At 54.3% G+C, this 14757-nt stretch overlaps 1 protein-coding gene across 1 annotated transcript in view; it reads left to right on the top strand.

The window, feature by feature from the left end:
- Nucleotides 1-14757, top strand: part of FAM53B (family with sequence similarity 53 member B) — an 83286-nt gene that overhangs the window by 63952 nt on the left and 4577 nt on the right. The window lies entirely within an intron of this gene.

The following is a 14757-nucleotide window of genomic DNA, read 5'->3' as shown; positions in this document are numbered from 1 at the left end:
CTCTGAGGCCTTGGGCTGGGCCTGCCGCAGGCTCCCTCACCAGCTCAGCATCATGATTCCCATCAGGGCTCCGAGAGGGAAAACGACTCGTCCAGAGTCACTCAGAGAGCAGCAGACACTCCACTCTTGTGTCTAGTTGGTGGCAAAGAGTGTGCTCCAGGCCACACCTGTGCTGCTGAGGCCCCTCTACAGCCTCTTTGGCACCTCTAGTGCCGTTTAAGAAAATGTCCCCTGGGTGCCTGCACCTGGCCCAGAATCTGGATCTCCTGCTGGGGTGGGTTTGGCCTGTCCTGGTGGACAATACAGAATCCCCTCCTATGCTACCCTACCCCCCACCCCTGCAGCCCAAGAGCCCCTGCACTAGGGGTTCCCTGCCAGGGCGTCCCTGGGCAGCAAAGACTGAGGAGTGCCTTGGGCTGGTGGCCACAGGTGTCTAGGAGAAGTCTGGCGAGCACCACGCAGCCTGCCATATCTTTGCACCCTCTCTGGCTCCCATGATTGTCCCCCATTTTCTCTCACTGCAGCTCAGAGGAACTGGGCTCCGAAAGGGGATGAGACCTACTCAAGTCACCCCTGGGGCACTGGGCAGAGCTGGGACTCCAAGCCCCAGGGCCCCTGGCCCTCTGCTAGGCTCCTGCCCAGCTGCCTAGGCGCCCTGTTTTGCAGGCCCCACCCTGCAGCAGCATTGGATTTGGTTGGAGACAGGACTTACACGGGTGAGAGGGCAGGCCACCCCAGGAAGGGTGCTTGGTGGGCAAGAGTCCGAGGTGAGTCCCGCCCACTCCACCCCGTAGGTAAGCAAGTGTCTCGCCTGCCTCCAGGTGAGACAAAGCCCTCAGGAGAGGCAGTCCTGTAATAGGGCCTCTGCGGCTCAGGAGCACCAGGGCCCCACACGCTGTGTCCCTGCCACTCACCTCTGGCTCTGTGGGTGGGGACAGCCGAGCCTAGAGAGGTGGAATGTACCCAGGAATGTCCTGCCGCACCCGCCGCCAGCAGGCATGTCCATGGCCACCTGCCCTGCCCGGGCACGCTGGGACATGCTGGCCGAGCCCGGCTGGACTGCTGCCTCTCCTCACCCCTGCACGACTCTGGTGGCCAGCGAAGGCTAGCACAGCTTCTCTTTTCCCCAGCATGCCTGGGATTTCTGCTCTCACAGACCACTTCCTGGTGGGATGCAGCTGGGGTAAATGGCTCTCCTTATGCTGTTTCCGCTGGGGCTGTTTGTGGCAACGTGGGCCCTCCACCTCCATCTTGGTGCAGCTGGGAACTGTAAAGTGGTGTTGAAATCTCGCTGAGACGGGCCCTGTTGATGATCTCATTTCAGCCCCATTACAGCCCTGCGAGGGCAGTTTTGTTTCCCCATTTTATAGATGGGGAAAGAGAAACTCAGGTTGCATAAGGATCCCAAGGAAACACCAGTCCTAGTCACAGAGGCAGGATTCCACCCCAGATGGATCAGCATTTTCAACCCTTCTTTCAGCCACCTGACCTCGTTCCTCCAGGCATCAGGGATGCAGTGAGCAGAAGACTTACTCCCTGGCCAAGCCCCCTCCTCTGCAGCCCGGCCAGCCAGCCCGTGGGTGTGGGTGTGGGGGCTCTAGGATGGAGGGTGTGGGGCAGGGAGGCTCTAAGAGGGCTTTGTGGGGGCAGGGGAGGGCATTTTAGCTGTGAAGGGAGAGAGAAGTTTATTAAGGGGGTAATCCTGGCTGAAGGAGGGCACCCCCAGGAGAGCTTAGTATGTCCAGGGGAGCCTGAGTGGGCAGAGAGGGCAGAGGGAGGCAGGGATGGGGCTGCTGGGCTGTGGTGTGCAGCAGGCCAGGCCTTTGGCCTTGGAGTGAGGCGTTTGCTCTTCATGAAGGCCTGGGAAGGAAGTTGCTGGATCAGGTTTGAGACACGTGGAGCTGAGAGGCCGTGAGATGTTGGCTTGAAGGTACAGTTCCGATTTGCATTTGGTGCCAGGCCTCACGTCGTGTCGAAGCTGGTCTCTCACATCAGCCTGTCAGGGCAGGGCGGGGACACCCTGGGCTCATGCAGGACGACTCTCTCATTGTGTAGATGGACCCAGAGCCGGCAGGATTTTCCAGGACACACCTGGTATGAGGCAGGCTGGAGCCAGAAGCCAGGTGCCCACATCCCCGTCAGGTGCCCTTGGAGCATGTTTGTTGTCTCCCCCCTTCTGCAGACTGCTGTGAGGCCCGGAGCCAGCAAGAGCGACCCTGGAGGACCACCCCTTCTTAGAACAGAGGACAGGTGGAGGCTGAGAGGGGAGCAGAGTTTGCCTGAAGCCCCCATTTCTGATGCCCCTGGTGGGGCTCATTATCCCACCAGCAGGGCCTTCCTAGGGGATGCCGTTGCCCTTGGACTCCTGATCTTGGACCAAGTCACAGAGCAAGGGAGGGCTGCGGATGGCTTGTGACATGGCCAACTTCGTAGCCAATGAGGAGCCCCTCTGGATTTGGTGGGGGAACCCCCCTTGATGCTGCAGAAGTGAGGGCGGCCAGACGTTTTGTATTTGTTCGCTGATGCCTCTTCTCAGTGTCCCTCCCGTGTCCCTCTCAGGGGACCTGCACAGACCAGGACGCCCTGTGGGTGGTTGGGGCCGGTCCAGTCAGTGGGGAGAGGCCCCTCCTTTGGGGCCTCCAGCACGTCCCTGCTCCCCACGCCTGCCCTCCCATTCTGGCTACCTTGACAGGCTCTGAGCACGAGGTGAGCTGGTGCTGTCTGGGACCGGCCAGGATGCTGGCTCCCAGGAGTTAAGAGGGGTGTGCATGCATACGGGGGAGCTGGGCTTATCCTACGATGGTTGGCGCAGGCTCTCTCTACCTAACGTTTGCCTGGAATTCACTCTGACTGTGGCAGGTTTTATTTGGATTTTCCAGTATTTGGCCTTGGGAGACAGCAGAGGTTCTAGACAGCAGACGTGGGCATGTGTGTTTCTTTTTCTTCTCCCGGCCTTCTGGCATGGGCCGTTTAGCTGGGAATCAGTGCTAAGTGGCCATTTGCTGCGAAGTCCATTCCTGCAGTGCCATTGATCTCAACATAGACGCCAGAAGGAGTCAGTGCTGTGGGATGGATCCTGGCTCTGCAGGTGGTCCTCTGGGCCCTGCTCAGGCTCTGTCCTCCCTGAAGTCAGGGGCCAGGGGCCTGGAGGTGCAGAGCTCGGAAGGGGTGGGACCAAACCAGAGAGGGTGGGAGTGGGGCGGTAAAAGCACTCGATAGTCCTTTCCAGCAGGAGGGGAGTGCTTTGCCAAGGAGAGGGGGAGTCTGTAAGGGGCATGGGGACTGTTTGCTTCTGGAGTTTTCCGTGCTGGGGCCTGTTGGAGGAGATAAGTCAGTCAGTTGTGTTTCTGCAATGTTTGCCTGCCTTTCTTTATGATTTATGTTTTATTGTTCAGGAGGATAGAAGAGATTCCCCCCCCTCACCAAACTGAAAGGAAATCCAGCTGAATCTCACACTTTGAACTTAATCTCTGCTTCTCATCTATTTGCCAGGTGTAAAAATATGATGACAGGTGGATATGGGGGCTCCGTGTTCACACGCACCAGAATTGTAGACACCTGGCCCAAATGTCCGTCTTCGGTGTGTGTTGTAATGTTCCTGTGGCACCGAGGCTGTTGCAGACACGAGGGGGCCATTGCCCCCAGACCATTCCTGACAAACAAGCAGCCTCCTTCTTTCGCTGCCGTGGGGTGGGCCGGGCAGGGCAGCTGCTCTGAAGGGCCGCCACTGGCCCATTTGGACGAGGCTTGTGTGCAGTCCAAGAGCGGCCTTGTTTAAGGAAAGCTGGGGTTTTGGTGGGCACAGAGCAGCCCCCAGCCCTGCCTTGCATTGCCCACAAAGCTCAGCAGTGTTCTCCTGTGGAGCAAGATGCCCCAAACCAGCCCCTGTCAGGCGGGCAGAGAGCCATGCGAACCTCCACAACAATGAGATGTTTTCCAGGGGTCTCCCCTTCCTGTGTCCTGTGAAAGAGCCTACCAGCCGCGGGGGAAGGCCCACACGGCTAACCGCCCACATGCAGATGTCTGGCACATGTGTGGCCCATTTGCCATTCAAGGATTGGCTCTGCCTGATGTTTTCACATTCTGTGCATGTGTGAAACTTGTATTTAATTTGGTGATTATTAAGTGCAGGAACTCGGGCCTGGTAGGGGTTTTTTTTTGTCTGCACAATTTCGCAAAGTGCCGTTTTTAAAAATGCTTAAGCTTTGTTCCTGCCAATAAGGAGAGAAGAAAAGTCAAAAAGAACTTTGGTGGAGAAGCATCAGAAATGATTTAGTATGGAGGTGGAGGAGGGGCTTCTTTGTTTTGGAAGTATGAGTGGCCATTTGAATAAGATTTTGGCCTGTGGGTCATCCTTTTCTTCATTCCTAACTTAGTGTGTCCCCTCCTTGTAAAACACACACACACATTTTAGTTTTTGATAGTTCATTCACATGTTCAGAAATTAAAACAATATACAGTGGCAAGTCTTGCCCCCATCCCCCACGCTCTCACGTTAACTGCTTATTTGTTTCTTGTGATCCTTCTAGAATTCCTTTATGCAAATACAATCAAATAAAAATTTGGATTCTTATTTTATTCTGCTTTCTTATACAAAAGATACCATGCTATATCTACCTTTCTGTACCTTGCTTTCTTAAGTAATAGACCCTGGAGGTTTTTCCGTGTCAGAAAGGCTGCCGCCTTCTTTTTTCCTACTGCAGGATGTTCAGGTGCATGGATGTGTCCCGGTTTCTTTCCCAGGCCCCTGCTAACGGATCCCTCAGCCGTGTGCAGTCTCCTTCAGCTGTGAATTGCAGTGCTCATGAGTCCTTTCAGATGTGGCAAGTATATCTCCTGTGGGGCACATCCCACCAGTCGGATCGCTGGGCCACAGGTTGTGTGGGTCTGTCGTCTTGGAGGATGTTGCCCAGGTGAAGTTGTGGGAGCTGCGCACCCTGATGCAGGCTGGAGGTGGTCCATTTCCCCACTGCCGCCTCAATAGACGCTGGTCTAATGTGGATTTTGCCAACTAGATAGGTGAAAAATGGTTTCTCTGTGTCATTTTAGTTTGCGTTTTTCTAATCAGTTGAGCATCTTTTTGTATACTTAAGGGCCGTTCAGGGCCGGCCCCATGGCTTAGCAGTTAAGTGCACGCGCTCCGCTACTGGCGGCCCGAGTTTGGATCCCGGGCGCACACCGATGCACCACTTGTCCGGCCATGCTGAGGCCACGTCCCACATACAGCAGCTAGAAGGATGTGCAACTATGACATACAACTATCTACTGGGGCTTTGGGGAAAGAAAGGTGGAGGATTTGCAATAGATGTTAGCTCAGAGCCGGTCTTCCTCAGCAAAAAGAGGAGGATTAGCGTGGATGTTAGCTCAGGGCTGATCTTCCTCACCAAAAAAAAAAAAAAAAAAAAGCCATTCTTATGTCCTTTGTTGTGTTCCTTTGCCCTTTCAAAACAGTTGAGTTATCTTTTTCTTCTCGATTGTATATTAGGAAGATTAGTTTTTGCCTGTGATAGGAGTTGCAAATACTTCTTTCTAATTCATTCTTTGTCTTTTGACTTGGCTTTTACTGTTCTTTAACAACTTTATTGAGACATAATTCACATACTATACAATTCACCCATTTAAAGTGTACAATTTTAGTGATTTTTAGTATAGTCACAGAATTGTGCAACCATCACCACAATCAATTTTAGAACATTTTTTATCACCCCAAAAAGAAACCCTGTTCCCATTAACAGTACCCATTGCCCTCAGTCACTCCCAGCCCTAGACAACCACTAGTCTACTTCCTGTCTCTCTGGATTTGCCTATTCTGGGTATTTCGCATAGATGGAATCATATAATATGTGGTCTCTTGTTGACTGGCTTCTTTCACTGAGCAGCATAATGTTTTCACGGTTCATCCATGTTGTAGCAGGCATCACTACTTCATTCTTTTTCATGGCCTAATAATATTCCATTGTACAGATAGACCACATTTAATGTATCCATTGCTAATTGATGGACATTTGAGTTGTTTCCATTTTTGGGCTATTATGAGTAATACTGCCGTGAGCTCTTATGTACACATTGTTGTATGGGCATGTGTTTTCATTTCTCTTGGGCATCTACCTAGGGATGGAATTGCTGGGTCATATGTCAACTCTGTTTAACATTTTGAGAAACTGCCAGCCTGTTTTCCAAAGTGACTGCACATTTTACTTTCCCACCAGTGCTTTTGGCATTTTTTTTTACATGTATATGTTTTTATCAAATTTATTAACTTATTTCTTTGATGGCTCTGGATTTTGAGTTTTAGAAAAGCTTGTCCATCCCAAGATTATAAAGGAATTCTCCTATGTTTCCTTCTAGTACTTTTATGGTTTTATGTTGCAGTCTTTGATCTACGTGTTTTCCTATGTATGGTATAAATATGGATCCAACCTTTTTTTTAAAAATATGGCATCCATTTGTCTCAATACCAGCTATTGAAAATTCCCTCATTTCCTCTCTGCTTTGAGATTCCACTTTTACCCCGCACTGACCTCTGTCTGTTTCAGCATGCTCTCTGCGTGACCTCCTGGGCTAGTATACTCTTACTTGTTGAGGCTTTATATATGTTTTAGCATCTGGTAGGGCTAGCCCTGCCTCATTGTTCTTCATAGAGGTTTCCTGACTAATCTCTTCTGTTTATTTTTTAATAAAAAAGTTGAGAATCAGCTTGTCTTAAGATGGTGGGGGGCAGGGGAGCTCTGGATGTTTTAGATTGGGATCGTATGAGACTTATGAATTAACTTGGGGAGACTTTACACCTTTTTGAGGTCAAGTCTTCATGTCCACAGCACAGGATGTCTTTTTATTTGTTCAAGTCTACGTTTGTGTTCTTTAAGGTTTTATTCCTATCAGTTTTGCCAATTCTTGTATTTTTATTCCTAGAGAGTTTACCTTTTTGTTGCTGGCATGCCTTCTTGCTCCTAAAAGTAACTTATGGTTAAAAAGGGCAGTTGGGTTTGACCATCTATAGTATAGATTCTGTTCCCAAAGCTGAGCCCCCTGACGCCTTTGCTATGCAGTGCTGTGTCCGCAGAGAGCCATGGGCACACCTCTGAGCCCGAGCGCAGTGGGGTGGGCAGAGGGTGGGAAGAGGGGAGCTCAGGTTTGCCAAGCACCCTCCTTGGTCTCCTAGATGCAATTAAGCCTCCAAATAGTTTTATGACTTTGTTTGGGGCTCTTATTAGCCTTGTTGTACAAATGAGAAACCAAGGCTCAGAAGTTTAATGATTGTCAAGGTCCCCCAGAGGGGACACCGGAGCTGGGATTCCAGCCCAGGCTTGTCCGGCCTTTTCTAGGCTGCCATCCTGCCCGAGGATCGAATGTTCTCCTGAGCACAGCCCGGAAGTCGAGAGGCTGGTTGCACATCATCTAGCTTGCAATTTGGGGCAAGTCTCATCCCCTCTCTTGGCCTCGGTCTGCCCATCTGCACAATGAGGTTGTTAAACTGGTTGGCGATTTGCTCATTTTTCCAAAAAGAATCCCTTTTCTCTGAAAGTCAATATCTGGAACACAGACATGGAGCTGCTGGGGTGGAGCTGAGAGGGTACCAGTGCTCTGCAGTCCTGTCCCCCTGTGCCCAGTGTGGCCCTCGGGGCACCCAGCTCCAGGCAGCTGAACAAAAAACAATGCCCACTATCCCCTGTGAGGGCCTTGGCCCCACCTTCCGTGCTCCCAATCCTGCTGCAGAACCTGCCCCCTGACACTGTGTGCGTCCCGGCAGCGCATTAACCTTGGCCCCCTGCCAGAGCCCTGTGTGCTTTGGAAAGGTCCCTCCACTTTTGTTAGGCAAAGAATTCTCTTCACGCCAAGCTGAGAGCGAGGTGGTTTCACAAGTCCCGTCCTGAGTGTGTGCTGGCCGGAATGCACACCACAGAAACAAAATGTTTGTTTTCTAGTTGTGAGAGTGCCGGAGGCCCTTTGGCTTCGGCTTCCACACCTTCTGTGTTCTGGCAGGCCATCTGCCACCTGGGGCCCTGGTACAGAAACATTGTCTGCCACAATGTGGCCTGTAGGGTGTGAGCGAAGAGGGGCCTCCGGGCCACTGGGTTGGCCACCGTTCAGAGGACGTGCAGGGCTCTGGGCCACCAAGGCCTGTTCTTGCCCACAGCACCCTGGGGACCTCAGGGCTGCCCAGACACACTAGCCGAGCCAGGCAGGGCTGACCGGGCGTGTCCTTCCTTCCTGTCCCTCTAGGCTGCACTGGGCACCTACTGTGAGTGGCCCCTGAGCCAGGCAGTGGGGCAGAGAGTCAGGGCTGTGCGGGGCCAGGCAGTGTGCTGACAGGCTCAGGTTGGCTTCTGGAAGAAATGATGCGAAGCTGGGCATTAGTGGGTGACAAGGAGCCTGCCAAGTGAATAGGCACTCAGTAAACATTTGTGGCCTCTGCAGAAGTAAGCTGAGGAAACGTGGCGCAGGAAGGCAGGGACTTCCTAGTAACTGCACAGGGCTATCCCTCCACCCTGCAGATACTTCCTGGCCCCCTGGGCTGTTGGTTGTAGAACCTGTGATCTGGGAAGAGCCTTGAGTCTCCAGTGCCGAGTCAGTGGTGCTCACTGGGCCCCAGGGGCTCCCCCAGGCACCTTTATTTCTATTTTCAGGCCTCGGCAACCCGGCTTCCCTGTCTGGCTTGTGGGGCTGGTGTTTTCCTTATTCCTGAGGGTAGGGAAGCAGTCCAGGCTCAAAAGGGCTGCCTCTTGTGGGGTCCAAAGGTAAGTATTTCACTGAAACGGGCTGGGCCTGACACAGGCCTGGGTGAGCAGCTGAGCTGGCCGCACAGGAAGTGGAGCTGGGCTGCAGCAGGAGCACGATAAGATGCCCAGAGTAAGGGGCCGGCCTTCAGCGGGGTCTGTGCAGCAGCCCCGAGAGGGGCTGGCCCACACCCACTGCGCTCGGCCATCTCCAGCACCCGCCTGACACCAGAGTGACCACAGCTCTGACCTAGGGCAGCCTGGGGAAGCAGCCCCACCATCTGACCCCTTGTGCCTGGGCCTTCCCGTGACAGTCTGGCCTTCATGCAAAATTCAGATTAACCAAAGATGGATTAAAGGTAGGCCAAAAATACGCTGGGGCCTTTTTCTCTTTTCTGAGACAGTTAAAAAACCACCCCGGAAACCACGTCTTGCCATCCTGGTTGTGCCAGCTTCCAGCGTAAATGAGACTTAGAACATTTCCAGGCTACTAGCCATCCTCATGGCCTAGTGTTTTCTTGATACTTGGAGAATTCTGTTCTCATGAAAGTGTCTGTTTGGGGAGGAAATGCCTCAGCTTAGCCAGAACCCTCGGCCTAGCAGCTTCCAGTGGAGTGGCAGCAAGGCGCCAGGAACCTTAGGCCAGGCTGGGGGCCTGTCTGATCATCCTGACTTGGTTGGGCTTGTTTGTGCCCCTCTTTCTAGAGGGATTTGAGGTAACTCCCTAGAAATCCGTAACACCAAGAGATCCGTAAAATTGGATTAAAAAGAAGGAGATAGCATTAAAAAGAGGAAAAGCAAATGTGCCAGCCTTGAAGAACTGTGCCAGGAGAGGGAAGTGGAGGGGCTCTGTCACACTTCTTGTCTGAGAAGGGGAAGCACACGTGTGCCTCGGGGAGATGTTTTTTGTCCCAGTACGATGCTGGGAGGAAGTTTCACATGGGCACTGTGCTCGGGACACGCACTAATCAAGGAGGAGTGTCCCCTGCAACCACTGCTCCCCAGCAAATGCGAGGCAGGCTGGTTCCGGCAGCTAGACTCCTGACAGGACCTCACAACCAGCCTCTGACCAGGGCCTGGTGTTCCTGTTCTGGAAGGAACAACAGTACTGATGAGCAGTTGTATATGCATGACTACATGAGCATACAAAGTGCTTTCGCCTCCCTTCTTAGGTCGGTTCCTTAGAAGCAGAGCCTGAGACGGGGATTCTGGTCCAAGTGATTGATTGGTGTGGCTCTCAGGAGAAACCTGGAGGGAAGTGAGGGAAGCAGACAGGTCAGAGGAAGGAGCTCCACAGTGTGAAGAGCACCTGGGACTTGATCCCCCCTGAAGTCTGGGGCAGCTCTGGTACCCGTATCAGCCAGACCCTGGCTGTGGGCTGCCCGCCCCGCCCAGGAGGGGTAACCTAGACTTTCCAGCCGAGGGCAGTTCTCAGGAGGAAGGGGCAGGGGAGCTGTCAGTAATGGGGGGATGGGCGCATCTGCGGGTGGGGCCCTGACAGCCCCTACTTGGTCTCTGTTTTCTCCTGTGAAACAGCCCAACCAGCAGTGACTGTTCCCATTTCCCAAATGAGGCGACTGTCAGTGGAGGAGTTAGACTTGGGCCCAGTTTCTCCAACTCCAGAATCTTCATCCCTGCGCTCCTCCAGGTTTCAGAGGTTTGTCGGGGCCCAGAGAGACGAGAATGAGCCTGTCCTCCTTAGGGCGAGATGACCAGGAGAAAGGGGGCCGCTGCAGCCTGCTCTCGGCCATGGCCTCCAACAGCCCACCCTTGCCCTTTCCCCGGGATGCCCCCCACCCTTCACCATGTGGGGACTCCTGACACCCAGGCAGCGTTCCTGGAGAGGTCTGTTGTGCCCCACACCACCCCTTACCTCTGGGTCCTTACTCTCAAGATGTGTGGTGCAGCTCAGCTGAGTGGACGTTTCTGGAGTCCCTCTCTTGTGCTTGCCCAGGCCGGCACAGGAGCTGTAGCACTTGGGGAAGGGAAAGAGCTCGTGGGCCCGAAGTTTGGCAGGATGGGAGGCAGTCGGTGCACACAGCAAGATGGGGCGGATTGTCTGTCGAGTTGATGTGAACTTCCCAAGGGGAAATTTGGTTTTCAGCTTGTAGCTCCAGGCAGACGTGCCCTCAGCTGGCGAGGGGCTGTGACCTCTCCAGACTCTTCACAGGATAGGTGCACGGCCTGGGCATGGAGAGGGGAGCCGGGCCTGGCTCTCGGGGTGCTTTCACTGCCCAGGTCTGGTGGGCTTCCATCTGTGAGGAGGGCTGCATGGAGTTCCGTCGGGGGTGAGCACTGGGAGGCAAGGTCCCCAGGTGCCCGGCCAGGGGCCTCCCATCGGGGAGGGTGTCACAGCAAATATCTGCACAGAGAGGCCATGCAGAAGCGGAGGCCATTGCTCCTGGCTGGGAAGCCTTGGGAGACTGGCTGGGGTGGGCTGAGACATGGTGGCTAGAGCTGAGGTCTGGCAGGTGGATGGAACGACTTGACTTTCAGAGGCTCCATTCCAAAGTCACTCCAGACTCTAGCACTGGGATGCTGACCGATCTCTGCAGCCACTAGCCTGAGGTCACATGGACAGTCCCTCTGAGCTTTGTTACCTGGACAGGCCTGTGCCTGCATGGGTGGGCTGGGCCTCAAGAGAACAGAGTTTGGGGTGGGGGCCTGTCTGTCCCAGAACAGCCTTTTCTCTTGTAGTGATGTGTGCACATGGGCTTTGGACTTGTTAGCAGCTTTCCCCAGACATTTTTGGGGACACAGGCCTCCAGGTCCCCAGCAGGCACATGCAGCATCTTCTGGGAGCTGGGCTTCTGGGGAGCTTGAGCTGCCAGGACAGGCTGGGTTGGACCCTGCCCCCAGGGCGTGGTGGTCACAGGGCAGCCACAGGGCCTGAGCATGGGCCGTGCCCTGGACATCAGCACAGGGTGGGCTCTCCCAGGGGATAGAGTCTGGGCGGGACACACACTGCCCATTGTGGCAGTCACATTCCTCCCCCACAGGTGGGGCGTGCCACCTGCTGGGGCATTCAGTGGGTGGGTCTTGGTTGTCACTGTGGCTGTAATGGCTGAGTTTTGAGTCAACAAAGTTTTCAAGGTGACACTGGCTTTGCAGCCAAGGAGCAGATGCCTTTGGGACTTTTGGCAGGTGGGGTTCATTAGGATCCTGGGGTTGGCTTGTGATGACGTTCACCAACCAAACCTGGCAGCTTTTTGTCCTGCTGCAGAGCAAAGAGGACCCAGTAATTCCAGACAGCCAGAATGGGGGTGGCCTTGGGTGCCCTTGGTCCACCCCTGATTTGGCAGGTGGGCCAAGGCCCAGAGGTTGGAGGGTATTGTCTGAGGCCATGATGCCCGTGTGTGGTAGAGCCCAGATCTGTCACAGCCTTGTGACCTCAGCCTTCTCTGGGGCACACTTGAGGCAAAAGCTATGTCTCTGAAAGGTTCCAGCAAACCGGGGTCCCCAGCACCCTGCTGCTGGCGTGGCTAACATTTAACATGATCAGTGCTCAGACACACTATCACATTTACCCATGAAGTCAGGCACAAGAGTCCCCCCCCACACACACACACCTGCATCTTAGGTACTGGAATGCACCAGGTCAGGCAGGACAATCTGAGCAGCGTGAGGAGGTGAATGCAGACTCAGGGGCATTTTCTGTTCAGGTTGATGCCAGCACATCCCCTGTTTCCACATTACAGCCCACAGGGCACAGTGACACTGTTTGGGTGTTCGGCACGCTGGACATGGCCAGTCCTGAGGGCTGAGGCAGCGGTGTCTCGGCGTCACCTGTGGGCCGTCCGCAGCTCATTGGGCTGACACTGAATGGTATTATTTGTACTAGCAGGAGGCACATCACCCTTCACGAAGATTTCGTGAACACCGCCACTTCTCTCTGGCAGAGACAGACTACCCAGCCGGGTGTTGGGGTTGGATCTGGCTGGCTGGCTCCTGAGCTCCACAACGTTTCCCAGCCTCATGCCTGGGCCTCCTCCACCCTGGGCAGCCTGGGCCAGCGAGCCTAGGGACACAGGTTGGGGCGGGGGGTTGATGCCTCCTGCCTAGGCTGGGCTGTCTTCCCTCTTTCTTGTGCCCCTACCCATTCTCCTTCTGTCCTGGCTCAGGTCTGTGCCAATCAGGGGAAGGGGGCTCAGAGACCCTCCCATCACAGGCATCTGGGGCCTATGCCCACCATCAGGTTGGAGTTCTGACCTGTGCATTTTGCGTGAGGAGCCATCTTCAGTCCTCTGCTGTGTCGAGAGAGAGAATATGTTCTATGCGGACTGGGGGGGCCTCTTGAACCCCACAGTGGCCCAGGTGGGGGGACTGCGGGGTCCCCAGTCCAGTGAGGCTGCGACTGGACTCCTGCCATGGCCTGGGCCAGCATCCTGGGTCTAATGGGTGGCCTAGCCCTTCTCTCCTCAATCCCAGAGCCCCCAGTACCCTAGCCTTCACTTTTCTCAGTTAATCAAAAGATTCCAAGAAAAGCAATCCCATCACAACAGTGTCCTCCGTGGAGCATTCAGGAACAATGAGCGTGTGCATGACAGGCTCAGCCACCTTCCTCCAGAGAGAGTGCCTTTTATTTTTCATTTGCCGAGCCCGTTTCAGCAGCTTGTTCACTGTGACAGCAGTGGTCATCTTTATTTCAAAGTGACATGAATGCTGTAGCCTGTGAAAGGACCAGGGCCCTCGGGACAGGCCTGTGATCTTGGCATCGTGTGGTGCCCCAGTCCCTGCCTCTGCTCCCTTGTGCCCCTCAGCATGCTGGGAAGAAAGCAAAGCCCAGAGTTCTCTCTCTGCCTTCCACGCACGTCTCTTCTGTCACGTCCCCTCTGAGAAGGGGCCATGTTGCTGCTGGTCCTGTTGGGCATCTCCAGGGCTGGGCTGTGGATGCCCCTGGCCGTCACAATCCTCTGTCCCAATTTTGTGCTCTGCCCTGAAAGCAAGTGTTTAACTGAACCCACTGTGCACAGTGTGGCCCTGAGCACCCTGGAGTAGTGTTCCAGCTGCACCCGCCGCTCGGGCAGGCCCCAGGCTGTCTCCTTCTCCAGGCCAGCCCCACATAGGGGCTGCACTTGGGTGGGGGGCTTCTGGCAGCCACACTGTCTCACTGGGGCCTCAAAGGGCCCCGTGGGACAGGCAGGGACCATTGCTCGCCTCTTACAGATGAGGCAGCCAAGGCCTAGGGAGGCTGAGGGGCCTGTGTGAGGCTCCTAGCTGGTAAGCACCAGAACCAGCCTGGAGCTGGGCCTCTCTTCCAGCAGAGCTGCGGCATCCGCCACCAGAGGGCCTGTCGATGGCACAGGGCCCGACTCCCCGAGAGAATCAGCATCTTCAGGCCGGGCCTGGGGCTCCTGTGGAAACCAGCTCCTTGGATGGCTGTGATGTGCACCAGGTTGGAATATCAGCTCGACCCTGTGGTGCCATCTCCCTGTCCTCGGGGTGGCAAGTGGGTGAGGTGGGGATTATGCCCCCTGTGTGCAGCAGTGCAGCCTGGCGATGTTTCCAGTTGCATCAGTAAATTCACTCCTGCTGTGCACTTTCTAATGGCTGAAGAGCCTTCCCTTGGCTGAAAAGACACGCTTTATGTAACCATTATCGAGGGGAATTGGGTTACTCTTTTCCATTTAACATTGTGACTAGGAATATTCATGTCGCTGAATTTTTGCATGCATCCTGAATTGTTTTCTGTAGATAGGAATCCTAGAAGTGAAGTTGCCTGATGAAGGAATCTGATACATTTTTACCATATCACCCTTCAGAAAGCTTGTAGGTGAAGGGTTCCGGGCGTTTTCTCTGCAACCTCCTCACACTGGGGAATATCAAGCTTGTGCTCTTCGCCAATTTGTAGGTGAATACCTGAATTTTGCATTTCTTTATTAACACGGTGTTCATTGGCCAGGGGTATTTCTTCATGAGTGAGTTGCTGACGGCCCCTCTTCCTTGCCCTGCTGGTGGAGGAGGCCAGAGTTTGAGTGGTCTTCCACCACTTGGCGGAGCCATTGACAGAAAGCCCCATGGGCTTTGGCCTGGCTTTGTG

Source organism: Diceros bicornis, chromosome 6 (genome assembly GCF_020826845.1).
Source record: "Diceros bicornis minor isolate mBicDic1 chromosome 6, mDicBic1.mat.cur, whole genome shotgun sequence".
NCBI lineage: Eukaryota > Metazoa > Chordata > Mammalia > Perissodactyla > Rhinocerotidae > Diceros > Diceros bicornis.
This window is presented reverse-complemented; position numbering and strand designations above follow the sequence as displayed.